Source organism: Cyclopterus lumpus, chromosome 20 (assembly GCF_009769545.1).
Source record: "Cyclopterus lumpus isolate fCycLum1 chromosome 20, fCycLum1.pri, whole genome shotgun sequence".
NCBI lineage: Eukaryota > Metazoa > Chordata > Actinopteri > Perciformes > Cyclopteridae > Cyclopterus > Cyclopterus lumpus.
This window is the reverse complement of record NC_046985.1, coordinates 9,161,971-9,178,265: the sequence shown is the minus strand read 5'-3', so window position 1 is coordinate 9,178,265 and position 16,295 is coordinate 9,161,971.

Sequence of the window (16,295 nt, the reverse complement as noted above, 5' to 3'; positions counted from 1 at the left end):
GAAAAACAGACTCGATCACGTCCGGGTCACAGTTCACGTGGAGCAATACCACTTATAGCCACAAGAGGTGGAAGTTGCTCCACTTAGTTTGTTCTGTGATAAGGAAAACTAAAATAAGATAGTTAAACTGTTATTATCCCGAGGGGAAATGCTGTGCAGTAGTTGCAATACAACATGGGAGGAGTGCAAATATTACAAAATAAGATAACAATAATGTGCAAATCCAAAAGATATATAATGCCAAATCCATTAACATATGGATCTTAAAATGTCTTTCAAAAAAGCATTTTTATTTATATTTTGACTCAGCAGACACACTAAAATAAATAATAATAAATATAATTGTATCAATATTAACAACATATATATAAATGTATGTATATATATATATATATATATATATATATATATATATATATATATATACATACATTTCTTAAAAGTAAATGGCCATCTTTTTCAGTAATCTTTTCAATCCCCTCCAGACATGTTTCAAGAACATTACATATTACAAATCCAGATTATGCACAGTATGTATTATTTCAAGTGTATGTGCACTGGAGTTTGAAGTCCTCACACTTGTGCTGATTGCATACCGGACCAATGACTGGCTTTCAAACTAGAAGTCACAAAATCATATTGTGTGTATGTACACGCCTTAAAGGTTCTGAATTGGATATTCAAAACATTATTATCTGCACTGCCCTCATGCAGCAGTTAGCAAGGTTAGCTGCGATCTGCCGTTTAGCTGTCGCCATGTTGAGAGGTAATAGAAATGCTTGCAATCTCGTAAATTAGCACATAAAAAATGTTCCCCCCAATGTAAAAAAACACATTTTAGTATCAAACTCTGAACGTATATATAATTCTGGACAGTGAAGCTCAAACATTTAATGAAGTAACAATAAGCAAAACATATGAGTAGAGGGGGACACTTTACTTTGAAAGTACATTTACAAAAATACATTTTGTGTGTAGAGAATTTACCAAATAACACAATATTGTGCTTAGTTGCTGTTCTGCAGCTTTTGAGACATATTTGGGTTTGCACTCTCTTGTACAATTGATAACACTGTTCAAATGACTAAGATTACATCAGTGACAAAACCCTACAGTGCAGGGACACTTCAATGAGACATGAAAATAAAAGCTGAAATCAATATAAGTGAACTTTTTTTCTCTGAGTTTCTGTGCTGTAACTCTTGTGGCGGCACATCATTTTTAAGTTATGGAGTTGTGATATATTTTATAATGGAAGTGTGAGATATTGATATTAAACTCACTGAAGTATAAATATCCTTCCTTGTCTCTCATATATTCTGTACGTATTTCTCCCATAGATTCAGGGCTCTAATAACTCTATTTGTGTCCTTGTCTACACTAATTTGAAGAAGATGAGGAGGGGGAGGACAATTGACTTGCTGCTGGTTGCTCAAAGACGATGGTGTTATTATTTTAGGCTCCAGTAATTACATTCATCGCCACACTTGCCATGTGAATGCTAACACTCTGACAGGCACATAGATAAGGTCACAAGTGATGCTGTGTTTGGAAATGCGTAATTAGTGTCCCGCAGTCCCTGTTGTGATTTAGAATAGGCTATTAGGTCCTCTGTGATGTGAATGTATACCGTCTAAAAGCCCCCAATTGAAGCATGTCCACTGGTTGGCTGCTGGCGTCACAGCATGTGTCATCCACTGTTTACAACAGCAGACAGTAGAACAAGTGTTCAAGGGGTTTTGCTGAATTTTGATCCAGCGTGAATTCAGCCAAACGGGATTACTTTCCCCTGGTGTTTCTTTTATTGAAGAATACACAGCGCACAGTTCTCTATGAGCTGTGACCATGGAGCAAAGTCATTCACACTCACAGTGTCTCCACAGTGCTTAAATGTGCTTAAAGGATAAGATTAAGAAATAGTTTTCTCTATAACGCATTGCTGCTTTCATGTGAAAACCCTCCTCACAGGTTTTTATTTTTTTATTGGTTACTTTCAGTTAAAGGAGCTCAAAGAGTTTCTGAAAAATTGACATTTTGGGCACTCTGCATTATACTGTATACACCAATAGACTAGCAATACCGCCGTGTAAAAATACTCTTGTTACAAGTAAAAGTAATCAATTCAAAGTTTGACTTCAGTAAAAATTCAAAAGTACTCACATCAAAATTAATATAATAAAAGTGGAAGTACTCACTCTGCAGAAAGGTTCATTTCCCAATAATAGTCTAATGGATTATATTTACTGATGCCTTCATGCAGAAGAGTAATTATTTATGGTGTACTTGGTAAAGGTGAGGCTAATATTATATTATGCAGGGTAGCTTAAGATATACATGATCATGTTGATTATAGTTTGTATTAATAATCTTAATCAGCAAAGTCATTAACTAAAGCTTTAACATAACTGCATGTGAGATAAAAGTACAACTCATTTCTTATGCAATGCAGTGGAGTTTGAATATAAAGTAGCAGAAACACAACAAGTAAAATTCAAGTACTTAGAAATTATATAGTTGATAAAATGATCTTAGTCCTTTTCTTCCCCCTCTTTTCACATTCAAAACCTGTATTAAACCTTATGCCTCTCAGATTCAATGTTAATGTGCTCTATGTGATTTTTTTACGTGACTTTAAATTACACTGCCATTTTGGCCAGGTCTCTCCTGTAACATATCTAATGTATCTGTGAAGTAAAGGCAAATACACAGAATAAAACACATTTTTGACTGGATCTATTATTTCTGGCCTGAGTTTACTTTTTTTCCACGATGTGCATAATTCAGCTGCATCTTCAACAGCCCTCTCAGTGTTTGCATGTCCTCTTTGTATTATAGTATATAGATCCCTTCAACACAGAGAGAACAATAATTTAATAATTGATTACCTTAAACATTTGAAATTCAGATAAATAGCACTTTCAGTCAATACCACATAAGTGTCGCCAATTGTCATCCAATCTTCAGCTTAAAAGAGATCCAGAAATAACTGAGACTTTAAGCACCGTTGCATCATTTTTATGAATGAATACATTTTGTGAATGGTTCACTAAGCATGGACAAACCCATAACTCTAACAGGATCAGTGGTGTGCGTTATTCAGAGGACTACAAAGACCGTTCATGCCACATATTATATTCTATTTATAGAATTAAGCACAAGTGCAGTTACAATGTTTGCATTTGTCCACTTCATTTGTAGATTTTCACACAGTTTCAATCCTATGAATTATATTAAAAGTACATCTCTATTCTGAATCTCTTCACGGAGAAATCTTTAGTCTTTTTTATCTTTACCTACTGACTGGTGCCCACCCCGATCCATGATTCACAGGGGGAAAGAAAGGACATTCATTCATGCAAAAACTAGCCAGAGGCTTGAAACTTCCTTCTCCTTCAAAAAAAGTTGACCTGTTAGCATCAAAGACGAGGTGAGAGCGCCGGAGGGCCAGATATAAAAGGAGGGCAAAAAAATCTCAGCAGCACCATCGTGGCATAAATCAAACGTGATAAGCTGCTGACAGTTTGCTCCTGTATTTATAGTTGTTGTATTATTACATATACTTCTTAGACCTACTTAGACCTAGCAGAAGTTGTCTTAGAAACATTTTTTTCTCCAGGAGTTTGTGGAACACCATTATGTTTCTTGTCTAAAGAGAATAACATGCTTTATTTATAACAGACCGTAAGGTGAAGTCTGCCTTTTTCTCCAGGAAAATGAGTGCCTAAGCATTTAAAAGATGATGTTCAAGCTGCACACCAAGGCATCGCAGGCTTTAGATAGATCTGCCACTGTGGTAACTATCATGGGTAACAGCTTCACATGACATGATTTCTCAGAGTGGAATCAATAAAAGGGACTGTCTGTCCAAGTTAACCCTAAGCCTGCTCATGCAAAACAAAAAATCCACATGACTGAGCTGTTAGCTGATAGGCTTAGGCACTTTTGTATATTACAGTCACTACTTCCTGTTTCCATGGCGAAAGGGAAATGAGCGTCCCCTGGCAAACAGAGTTTCGTTGGCTGACAGTTGAGGTCAGAGCCTTTATTGATCTGCTGTGGTTGGGGCAGAAACACCATTTGGCCCTGTGCGATGCCTCACAGCCGCCTGCTGCTCTCAAAACTACCGTCTGCTCTGCGTGCTTTCTCACACTTTGAGAAGGACGAGCCAGAAGATAAACGGCATGATCTGTTTTTTGTTTTTTTTGCAGGCTATAGGGACATAACAAAGGGGGCTTCACTTTGCTCTTGTGTTAATTTCATACTGTTTAAATTGTGACAAAACATGACATATTCCTGTGCTGCTTTGGCAGGTATTACCCATCTCTCAGGAGTCAGGCCACATTAGTGTGCGTTGCAGTTGCTCCATGCTGGATGTTGGAACCAGACGGAACTGGTTAGTTTCTGGTGTCATGGCAACTTACAGAGGTCATCCCTCAGTTTGGTATTCAGCGGCACTGTGGGGGCTTATCGCAGTGACATCATTAGATACGCCCTGTACTCTGTTAAGCCGGGGCCTTCACCGAGTTGCCCATCAACTTTGTGAGAATAATGATGAAATGATTAGAAGATTTCTGTGTCTCCTGCATCACCAGCTCACGCTTGTTTCTATATGTTTTTGCAGGATTTGCAGGTCACATAGTTTCCATTCTCTCAATATTATAATTTTTTCGAGAAGTGCAAATACAACCATCAATGCAATATGACTGTATATAAAGCAACACACTAAGAAAGAGTGAGCTTAACCAAACCTCTGTGGCTCCTCCCCTCTCCTTGAGGCTAGCAGCTCGAAGCTACGTTAGCTCTCATTAGCATAACACACAAATCTCTTTACTGGTTCTGCTGCATCAATTGTATGCTAAATTGGTGGAAACTGTTTTAAAGGAAAAGCTTGATATTTTGAGAAATATGCTTACAAGTATTGCTTTATTGAATAAAAATTAGAAGATAAATATCATGCTCATGTTTACATATGAACCTACCACCAGCAGTTACTTAGCTTAGCTTTGCACAAAGCTTGGATACAAGGGAAACAGCTGGTCCGGCTTGACACCTCTAAAGTTTACACATTTAAAATCTTTTTAACATTTTTTTTAATCATACAAAAACAGTTAAAACAACACATGGTTTTACCGGGCATTATATAGCCTACCGGATTATATCTTAGCCATGCCCAGTAACTTATTGAAGTAACTTTCTGGCAAACCACACTGTTGTAGTGTTGTCACACTTTTGTACACACTTAAAGAAAAAGAGCCAAAGTTGATGTTTCCAGTCGTTGTGCTAGGTTAAGCTAAGCTAACAGTAATGTCGGTAGCCTCTTAGCAGATCGATATGAGACATATACACAGAAAAAGAGAGAGAGAGAGGAGCAGAAACACCAACCTCTGCAGCATCTCGGGTCGAGCCAGAGAAATCCTCTTTGAAGCTTTGGTGCAGCTCCAGTAATGAGGCGGCTGAGCACGGGGCCCCATTCGTGAGGGGCATCCAGGGCCCCTATTGATCCCCCGGTAATTAGTCCGTAGGTGCACATTGGCGCATAATTAGACTGATACTGAGCTTAATGAATGCAGACAGCCACTAATTCCTCTCAGAAATTGTTCACTGCAGAAAGGATGTAATTTGGTGAGTCAGACGTTAGCCTGTTTTGGTCAAAATAAGGCTTTTTTATAGATATAGTTTACACAGATAACACCTGAGCAGGATGCATATGTATAGCACGTAGCACTGTCTTTTAATGCCATTTAATGAGCACTGATCAGTCTTTGTAAAAATGTTACTTATAAACGTACCCTTCACATGCTTTATCAAAGACAAAAGGGCTTTTAGCCACTAAGTGCTACTCAACTTGACGGCGACTGATTTGATGGCAATGGACCATGGGGAATGAAAGAAGAAAAAAAGAAGAACAAAAACGATACAGATAGAAGTGTCAAATTGACCGTTTCAGGGATGCACTGAGGACACAGAGGACGTGCGGTCGGTCGTCTCCATCGTGGGCTGCGAGTCATGTGGTGCTGATGTTTCATGAGGGATTTTATCTGACATTTTATCTGTCTGTTGAACTTCAACCACTTCTAATCATCTGTGGCCTGAACTGGAAAGTGTTAAACGGGAGATGCAATTCAGGTTATAAGGTTATAAAGGATTGTTCCAAATCCGTGACACAGAGAGCAAGCCTTCTTTTGACGCTCGCCGACATTTCTTTATTTTAAAATTATTCTGCTGGTGGCTCTGAAGCTTTCAATCGTGTTCCATTCCTATCTCTCTAATTAGGCAATCCATTAGTCCATTTCTGACCTTACTTACACTTGATTTCCATTAGCACCTGCAACAGGTGATGCCATTTGACTATTTGCACGCACTCTTTTGTAGGATATATTGAGTGCAGAGCATTGCACCCTGAAGACGATGATATTCCAAGACGACCACCAGGGAATAGTGACTTTGCTTTTGCCCCATTCAACAGGAGCTACTCCTCCTGTATTAGTCAATGTTGTTGAATGAGACAGAGGAGCGGTGCTCATTAGCAAAAGGGCAGGAGTCACCTTGCTCCACTCATCTTCAGGGCCACTGTCACTTATCGCTAACAGAGTGTCAGTGTGTCACCGGCATGCTAAGCATCTCTATGATCATAGGAGCAGAGGATAGGTGACGGTAATATACAGTCCTTCTCGTGCTCTCAAAGTGATTCCTGTCAGCCCAGTTTGCTTTGTTCTCCAAAAAGTTGTCTGATTAATGCTGTGATTGTATGTCGGTCACGCACCCCATAACCCTTTGGCCTGACATGATGCAACAGTCACTAATTGCAAGCTACATTCACCCAACCTCTCTTCTAGCATGACAGACGCCGAACAGCATCGGGATCCCCGGGGACATTCCTGAGCTATAAATAATATGGATCACATACATCTATGCAGGGACCCTCAAGCAGCTGTATGCTCGCTTTGATATGTAAATGTAATCCTTGCTTCCCCCCCTCCATGCCCTAGAGTTTGAGTAAGTGAAACAATTTAGAAGAATTTCACAAAGCGTCAGGTTTAGAATACTTAAATACCCATGATTCATTAAACATTAACATTTGTTCTTAGACTTAAAGCGTAATTTCACAATTAATACTTAAATTGTTAGTCTGTATGTTCAGATACATTTTTAAAAAGTTGAATGAAAATGATTTTAATGTTAAGGCTGAGGCTAATTTGACTATGAACTGCCAACTCTCTGATTTATATTTAAAAGCCAACCTAATGAACAACGGCATTCATACATCATTACAATTACAAATACAAAGTTGAGTTATTCTTATGTTGATTGCCTATTAGCAGAATGTGTCAGTGTGCATTTGCAAGGCGACATGAGGCCCTGAACAGAAATCGTGACAGCAGGCGCTCAAAGTGTGGCAAAGTACGTCAGCGAAGAGTGCCGCTGGACACAAATGGACACTTTAAAGTAAAATGGTTAAGTGCCTCTAAAGAACAGCTTCCAATATGAAAACTAAATTGAACTGCCTTATCTGCATGTCACGCCGAATAAATGACAAAAGGTCTGAGTAAAACTGTAGGTTGTGAACTTGCAAAGCTCAGCTTGAATGTATGGATGTGCTGCCTCTCAGAAAGCGCTTTTGTAAACCATCTAATGCCTGTGCACAAAGAAGCAACACCTTCTGTAAGGAGCATAAAACCGGCACCCCTGAGAAATGAAAAGATCTGAACATCAATGAACGGGGAATTTGGGATCTCAGTGTGCAAAGCAAACCTTCTTCATCCTTCAAAGAGGGATTTTCTTCTATTCAATAAACACACTTTCAGACCGTGACAGCATCCAAAGAAGGTTTGAAAATTGTTTTCAAAGCAAAGTGTGATGCTGCTCCCCTCTTTGGTAGTATTTGGTGTTTCTGTTATTTTGGCCACACTTGCTCAGGCTCTGAGGTTAGATGTGAGGTGATGTGTTTTTCAAATGTGGTACTCCTGTTGCCAGTGAAGAATGACATTAAAATGAGCTGTGATCAAGATGGCAGAAGTCAGTAATTCTCTGAGGAAAAAAATAGATCTTTAATTTCCATTATATGGAGTCACTTCAAATGACTAAGGGTCTTTCATGAGATTATCACACACACACACATGCTCACACATTTACCTTTTCATTCAAACAAGCACCTCACGGGGGAAACAAACATCACCATGTGTGCTAATTCTCAAGTTTTGAATTCTATTTTTTTTTCTCAAGACTTCTCAGGAGCACAGATTTATGGATAGTTTACACTCAAGTTTCATTTGCTCATTGCCTCTGTACACGGGGTCAGTAGAAAGTAATGCAGAGTGACTCTATGTACTCCCAAATAAAACCTGATGATTCGGTGTCACAGCTGATTTAGAACAGATACCGGATGGCGGATCCATTTTGTGATTATTTACGTGCAGTTATAGGTGAGGAGGAGGGGTGCAACAAAGCGGCGTCTTGACTGTAATCGTGTGAATCACCTCCGGCTATGTACAACCTACTTGTGGTGAGTTAGGCTCCTATTCATTCTGCCCGGTTTGAAAGCAATTGCCAACCCAAGTTAAACTAAACTACGTCCACCCCGGGGCTCATTGTTCTGTCACACAACTCATTCAGGCAGATGGCTGCATATGCTGGAGGTTTATGAGTGTAAAGTATTCACTGTTGTGAGCATGATATAAACACATACCCACGGATACATGCACGAGTACTGGGATTGAAAATAGAAAGAAAAGTGCACAGTGGAGAGCGATGGCTTCCAGCTCAATGCAGAGAAAGAGATTGATGTTGTTCCATTAATAATCCCTCATCTAATCATAACTGTGGCTGATGTAATTCATGCTCGCCCATGATGAGAGGTCAAGGAGCTTGGGGAAGCCCACCTAAATTGCCAATCGCCTGTGTGGGAGTTGTATGCACAGGCCAGTGAACTGGACACATCAGGATGGATTGAGAGGAGAAGAAAACGCACGCACGCACGCACAAACACACACACACACACACACCTCTAATTACAAAACACAGCTTGCAAACAGCGATCACAGAGCAGTTCAGTAATAAAATTAAAAGTTTATGGAAAACTTGTTTGTTCGACTATGATCATTGAATATCTGCTCACCGCACACTGATTAGTACGTAAAGGTGGAAAAAAACAATTAGCTATGTAAATGCAGGTACTCAAATGTAATGACCCGAGATTAAATTAATTTCTTTTATTTACAGTATTCTGCAGGAGGACCAGCTCTAAAGCAATCATAAACCGCAGTAATCACACAGCACTTAGTGAATTTTTAGAAGGCGCTGTAATTTATTTGTTAAGGTGAACTGTCAGGTAGAAAAAAATACCCTGCATGGCAAAGATACAATGTTTGGATAGTGGAGAGGCTTTTCTAAAGATTAGCAAGATGGTACAATGTGAACCTTACAACAAGGAAGAGACTTAGGAGCGGAGGCAGGCTGTGGTAAGGGGCTTAGATTACATGCAGAGGTCGGTGTTAACAAGCAAACTGAAACTGTTGAATCTACAGATGCCACAGTGCAACAACTGATGACAAGAGAGACCAAAAGTAATACGTGAAGTAGTGAAAATAGACCCAGTTAGATGCAGAGCTTGAACAACAGGGGAGGAAAAACAGGGCTGCAAAGGTCTTGAGCTCTGGACTCAGAACACTGTGAAACACAACTAAACAGTCAACTGGTCGAAGCATCAGTACGTCGGCAGCAGGACATCCTAAGGTCTGCCAAAGCCGCTGAAGCAGAGACCGTGGATGAACTGAGACAGCAGAAAGAAATGAGATGGAGATGCTTGAAATGACATCGTCTCCTCTGGGCTCAGACACAGGGGTGCTTAAACATATCACGATGCAAAGTCTTTCACAAGGTCAATATGCCTGGCAGCATAACAAGTGCCTGGCAGCTGCAATTGAGAGGATACAAACAGATAACACATGTTTTACCCAGAAGCTAGTATATAAAACTTACTTTACCTAAAGTGAAGGTGGCTAGGAGAGGCTAGACATTGAGATAAAAACTATAAATTATTATATAGAAAGGTATATATCATTGCTGTGCTGTGTGTTTTCCTTGCTAGAAAGTCAAGTCATCTAAAGCTCCTGTAATTACTTTTAATAGCATATAAAATGTTGTTTGCTGGTTCAGTTAACTTGCTGAACTGTTTCAGGCAGACAAGTCAGAGGCTCCGGTTGTCTCCTGTGAGAGCAAAGTGTGCAGCGTTGGTGCACTGAGCATGGACAGCTTGGGAAAGCTGATATTGCCCGTAGCTTATAACCTGCAGATGAGTAGGAACAACAAGAAATCACACGTTAGAAATATAGATATGCGGAGATAAATGAGAAAATGGGTCGCAAGTCTTAAGAATTTGACACGCTCATGGGCTTTCTTTAAATGAATATGACGTGACACCAATTCACCATTTTGCCCGGACTATTGCAGAATCCCCGATGCCGGCCTGTTGTAGTTTTGTTGTTGTTTGGATTAACAAAGGAATTACAACTATTTTCTTTTCTACCCAAAAGGTCAACTTTTCCTTGAAGGGATCAAGGGTAGGACAGCGCACTTCCTCTTTTCTGTCTGACAGCTGCCTCTCTATTTAGCTCATCACAAGAAACAATGCCTCTCTTGAGTCCTCCTGTCAATCAACTTGATGAATTTACTAGACGAGTCTGACTATCTGCCATCCATCCTCACTTCTTCCTCCTCTGGTCTCTGGGTCTTTTCTGTTTCTCTAATCACGAGTGCCCATACTGAGTATTCACGCTGTTCCCCCTCTCTGGAGGGTTAAGCCTGATGTTGAAAGGCTTCCGACAGAAGAGCACTCCAGATTAATGTGTGTATCTCTACTGATTGATTCATAACATTAGTTTTATTCAACTAATTCAGTTGATTAATGCCAAGCTCAGGAAGCTTTTAAATTACAGATACTCAATCCAATTAATCACAGAGAACAAAGTTCAGTCCAGCAATGATCCTAAAACCTACACAGTTTATTCATTTCCTTAGCTGTGGTATTTGGAGTATTGCATCATAAGTTATATTTGTTCTGTCTTTCCGCAATCTCTTCTTCTCTTGTGTTGAGTTGCTTTTGAGCGTTCAGCGGCGTAATTGTTTAATTTTTAATTTTGACCCCAGTGCCTGTTAGCTCCCTGCTGATGATCAGAGAGAAACCACGGATGGAAAATAGACCCGAAATATTAGAAAAGAAGAATGTTTGGGAACTCACTGTAGAAAACCAGCGTCAGCGTCCGATCTTACCCGGTAAAACAGAGAAAAGGAAACTAAGGATGAGTCATTTGATTGACTCGGGGGGTGAACCATAGACATATAATGAGGTCAGTGATTATGTTTTTAATGGACACACACTCATCTAATCATCTTCTGATGTGATAAAGACTATGTTTTTGTGGTCTGTTTCTTCCCCTTTTCTGAACAAGGGCTATATTGTACATATTCTTTGACCCTACTACGTCACAACATATAACACAGCCCGGTCCAGTTATTGTTTTCCTCATTAGAGGGTTTTAAATGCACTCACTGAAAAACAACAATGCATCTCTTCATGCCGCAAACACAGCTGATTTCACAGCATCTTCACTGGCTTGCATCCTGTCTAACGTGGTCCACATCCATTACGTGTGCCATTGGGCAAATACCCAGTGCGATCATCTGAGAGGGTTTTGTTAACATGGCTGTAAGAGCTTCGACACATTCAGAGCCAGAGCAAAGGCTTTCTTGGAAACACGTTTCCTTTAGACAAAAGTCAAAAGGTGAAATGACGTGATTGATGTCAAATGTACTTTTTGACATGTGTTGACTAAACTGGTCCCTGCTGTGAAAAGATAGATGTGTATTTCTATTATGACGCAGTCTTGGATATATGCTCATGTTGAACCGTAACTTATTGTGACTGCTTTTGTCAACAAAAAAAAGAGAAAGTTGCAGCTGACATGCTTGGTTGAAGAATGAAAGAACGGACCACAGTGCCTCAGCTCCACGGCCTGTTTTCTCTCATTAGAGCTTGACTTGGCAATAAATACGTCCCGCATCTAAAACTCTACTAATCTACTCTTCAAACAAAGCAATACACTTTCGAATATGAAATAATAGAAGCAATTTGTTCTATAAAAGGAGCGTTTCAATCTCTTATAATGGCAACCCTGATTGGTCTGATGATCTTATTTTGGCTCTTAAACCAGATTAAAAAGTCCTTGCAGACAGACATCCACATAGACAGGATGAAAACTTGTTTAGCCATTTCTGCCTTTATGCCTTTGATACATGGAATGAGGGGTAGCGGCGTTGGAGGAAAAATAGATTTGGTTGGGTCCTTGAAGCTCAGAGGCAAACCAAGTCTAAAATACAGGGAAAAAAACTGTTTCTATGTCTGTCTTCTGTCATGACCTGTATGATAACTGTCAATGGGGATGCATATGATGTTTGTCAATCATTATGTAATAAAGCCTGGAGTTACTTTGTTCTCCCGCAGCTGATCATACTTTACGAAATGACAGATTCTGTATTTTGACGGAAGTACAGAGTTATAAATGATTGAAACCTTAGTCTTGAGACTATATGGGGAGGAATCAACACTGTGTGTTTGGAGGCCCCTTATGAAGCCAATTATGTTCAAAGGGTGTTGTTGAAGAGCAAAGCAAATTTTGGCTGAATGACTTTGCCCTAGATTCTTCTTGAGATGGCAATTTCTGTGACATTATGAAGCAGTCTAAGAGTGGACATCTGCTGCCTCATGTATTTGAGTTAAACGTTACTTGTCACGTATCACTGAAATAAAACATAACTTACTGTAATATCATGAAATCATCCAGAGACACAGAAGATGTATTTCCTGAAACGCTTCAATATATATTTCATTTCATGAACATAAAACTTAAGGGTAAAATAATGAGAGGGGATTTCTTTCTGCAGTTGCAAGCATAACAAAGATCTTCAGTATGCATTATGTTGGCAATATGCAATCTATGAACGAGCAAAGTCGTATTATTATATATTATAACCTATTCGACAACCCAGAACATTTCATTTGCACTAAATAGTGAGATACACTTTTTGTGCCAGTGCTGAATAAGGGAGCAGATTATTCATTTCATAGTTAAAGTTCAGAAAAGATGTTACATTTTAAACACCTGAGGCTCCATGTCTTTGTCCTGTGAAGTTGTTTAAATCTAGATGTGGACCAGTGATGTAGTCCAGGATTTTATAGACCTTTCCCACACCAATATATATATATTTATATATAAAAGATATAAACACCACCCTGATGCTGTAAATGGTAAAGCACACCAACAGTGTGTTATATAGTCTTGAAAAGATTCAACATTTACACCAACGTTTATAACACAACATTTGTTGAAGTAACCTTTGCTGAAAAAACGCAGCTGTTCTCTGATTTTTTAAAAGGCTTTTACAAAAATGGGACTACATGCTGTGACCTGTTTCAAAAGATTTACGGCTTCAGAGGGACAAATAGGCTTGGGACTGACTGCCATCGACGAAGTAAAGACGTCAGAAAGTAATGAAAGATGTTGGTTTGGGTGTTTTTACAAGATTTGTTGAAAACAAGACCTATAATATAATGGATTTGTTACATGATGCAGAGAAAGTTTAAGTAAGTAACCACTATCCAATTTGAAGATAAGCTTTTGTAAATTGAAGTGATTTACCCATAGTCCACCCAGTTCTGAACAAATAGGGAAAGTAATTCAGACAAATATTAAATATGGTCTTTAGAGACGTTACTTTCCTTCCTCAAGCCCTGTGTGAGGAGATAAGGATCCACTATGTGAGCATTAGGGGAGCCTCTGAGTTAATACCTCCAGAACTACATATACTAGATTCATATAGCAGAACGGGGGGGGGGGGGGTTCTGCATTATGGACAGCTTTGCTTCACACGTTCTCATGTCGGTTGCATATGTTGAGCATGCAAACCTTAGGAGAAGCTCGGGAAAGCCAGCTTTTAATTTTTCAAAAGGTTCCCATCTCAAGCGCTTTAGAAGATGGTTTCTAATTTGTTTTGTTTGAGGAATGCAGAAACATCCATCAAGACATATTCAAAACAGCTCCTTTTTTTAAAAAGCAGCTGAGTTGCACTGAAGAATACTTGCACATCAAGTAAACCGGAGGGGATCATGGTCAGCAGCTTTCATTCTGCATTATTAATGATTCTGTTTAGCCTTAAACTGCCATGACTGAACATTATCATACATTTAGATGCATAGTGCGCTGGTTGTATGAAAGCTCTATGTAGTTTTGTTGTCAATTGTAAAACCAGAAATGGCATTTCTGTAAATTTTTCCATCTCCCTTTTCTTGATATGAAAGGCCAAGCTCCCACTTCTATTAGAGAGGTGTTTTTATAACAGGTTATATAAGCAGACTATAAATGAGTAGGACACCTGAGCTACAGTGCTGAGGTCAGGTGGTGGTCTAAGTGCGGAGCCCGGGGGCTCTGCAGACCCAGCGATCGGCAGCAGAATACCTGTTCATACTAAACAGCCGGAGTGACCTTGTTTATCAAAACGAGTTTGTCAAAGTCGAGCAGAACACCGGAAGTATCAGGAAAACAATCCGCTGGGGAAAGCTGTCCAATTATTTAGGAAGGGACAGTTTGTGGAGAAGCACTTGTCCTCGTAGCAGTTCGCAATTAGACATTCAAATGATCAATTAAAAGAATCCGTTCGTTGCCATGGAGAGTTTGTTTGCCTGGCAGTGGTTGTGTGAACTCCTTTCTCAGAAGCACTTTGAAATGTCAGTTATGGAGATGAACTTTCACTCTATCGTGTCCAGATCTTCATCTAATCCTTTTTTATTCTATTTTGTTCTACCCGCAGACACAGAATCATTCACGTTTGTTTCTAATCGTCTGAGAGACTCGCCCTAATTGAGGAACCAAAAGGATAATGATGAAAGCTTCAGTCTTTTCCGGCCTGGCGTCACATGAGAGCATTTCACTCCCAGAGATCTGTGTGTAGGGACAGTGATTTGAAAACGAGGTGACATGAGTTGACCACGAGCAGTCACTCTCTCATCTGGCGGTGTTTTCTATTTGTGTCAGCCAACATGTGTTTCTCATGATGGGACCTGACATCCCTCCCCTGAAGCATGCACGGCACATGAAGAGTGGCAAAGTGGAGAGGCTATTAGAGAAACAGTTCCATGCCGGCAGCGAATCACACAATGATCACCTACAATGTCTAAAGATAATATGGGATTTATTTTAAGATGGCAGATATGCTGAAGAAAAATCTGCCTTGTTCTTCATGACTACATTTACAAAATCTGTCCTCCTATTATTATCATTATTATTTTCCGTGAGTGCACACAGTAGTGCTTATTATTTTGAACTCATGTACTTTATGGTTAAGGAATAATGGGAAGGTGAATTCACAAATATAAGGAGTATATGCGGAAGTGGAAAAGGGCCAACTTTTAAAGAGTTTCCACAGACAGTGATGTTAGTAATGCACAATTAGTTAGTATTGCACAATCACAAATTGTGAAACAGACAGAGAAACAGACAAGAGAGAATTCTACTTTTTTTTTTTATCACCAAACTGTTTAAGATTCTAATGGCTGGTATATGGGATTAAGCTCTCCATCTTGAAAAGGTGGCTTGGCGGTGGGCCCCTCCGAAGCGATGCCCCCTGTCTCAGCCTGAGCTTTGCAGATGCACATTCAATGAATACAACACAGGTCAGCTGGGAACCTGCTGTGGAATCATTAGTGTGGTGCAGAAACAAAGTCAGTCCTATAGACGCCAAAACAATATACCTGCTGTACCGGCAACTATACGATGCTCCAATATGTGAAGTCTCTTCATTATTTATCTTTGCTGTATTGTGGCACAGCCACGGATGCAGTTGATCAAAAGAACCGTCACTGTAGTTTGATAAGGAATATTTTTGTCATGCACAAAACACATTTAAATCAGATTCTGCACATATGTGACAAATCACCATTTAAAACTTATCTTGACTCGGTGCTTTTGAACATCTCCTCTTAAGTGAAAATACCAGCAGGTGTGGCACCTATAGGCCTATTCGGAAAGCACAGAAGTAGACGCTGGTGCACGCGCGCGCACACTTATGACTCATCTCATCTAAACTAAAGCACTTTGTCAGAGGCGTCCCTTCACGTTAAGAACGCGCAGACTCAATCTCAGTTTGGAGCGCGACACTTGTAGTGACGGTGGCTATATAAACCCATTCAGCATACTCTTTAAGGAACTATATACTTGTTTCTTCAAACAAGTGAAGGAGGGAGG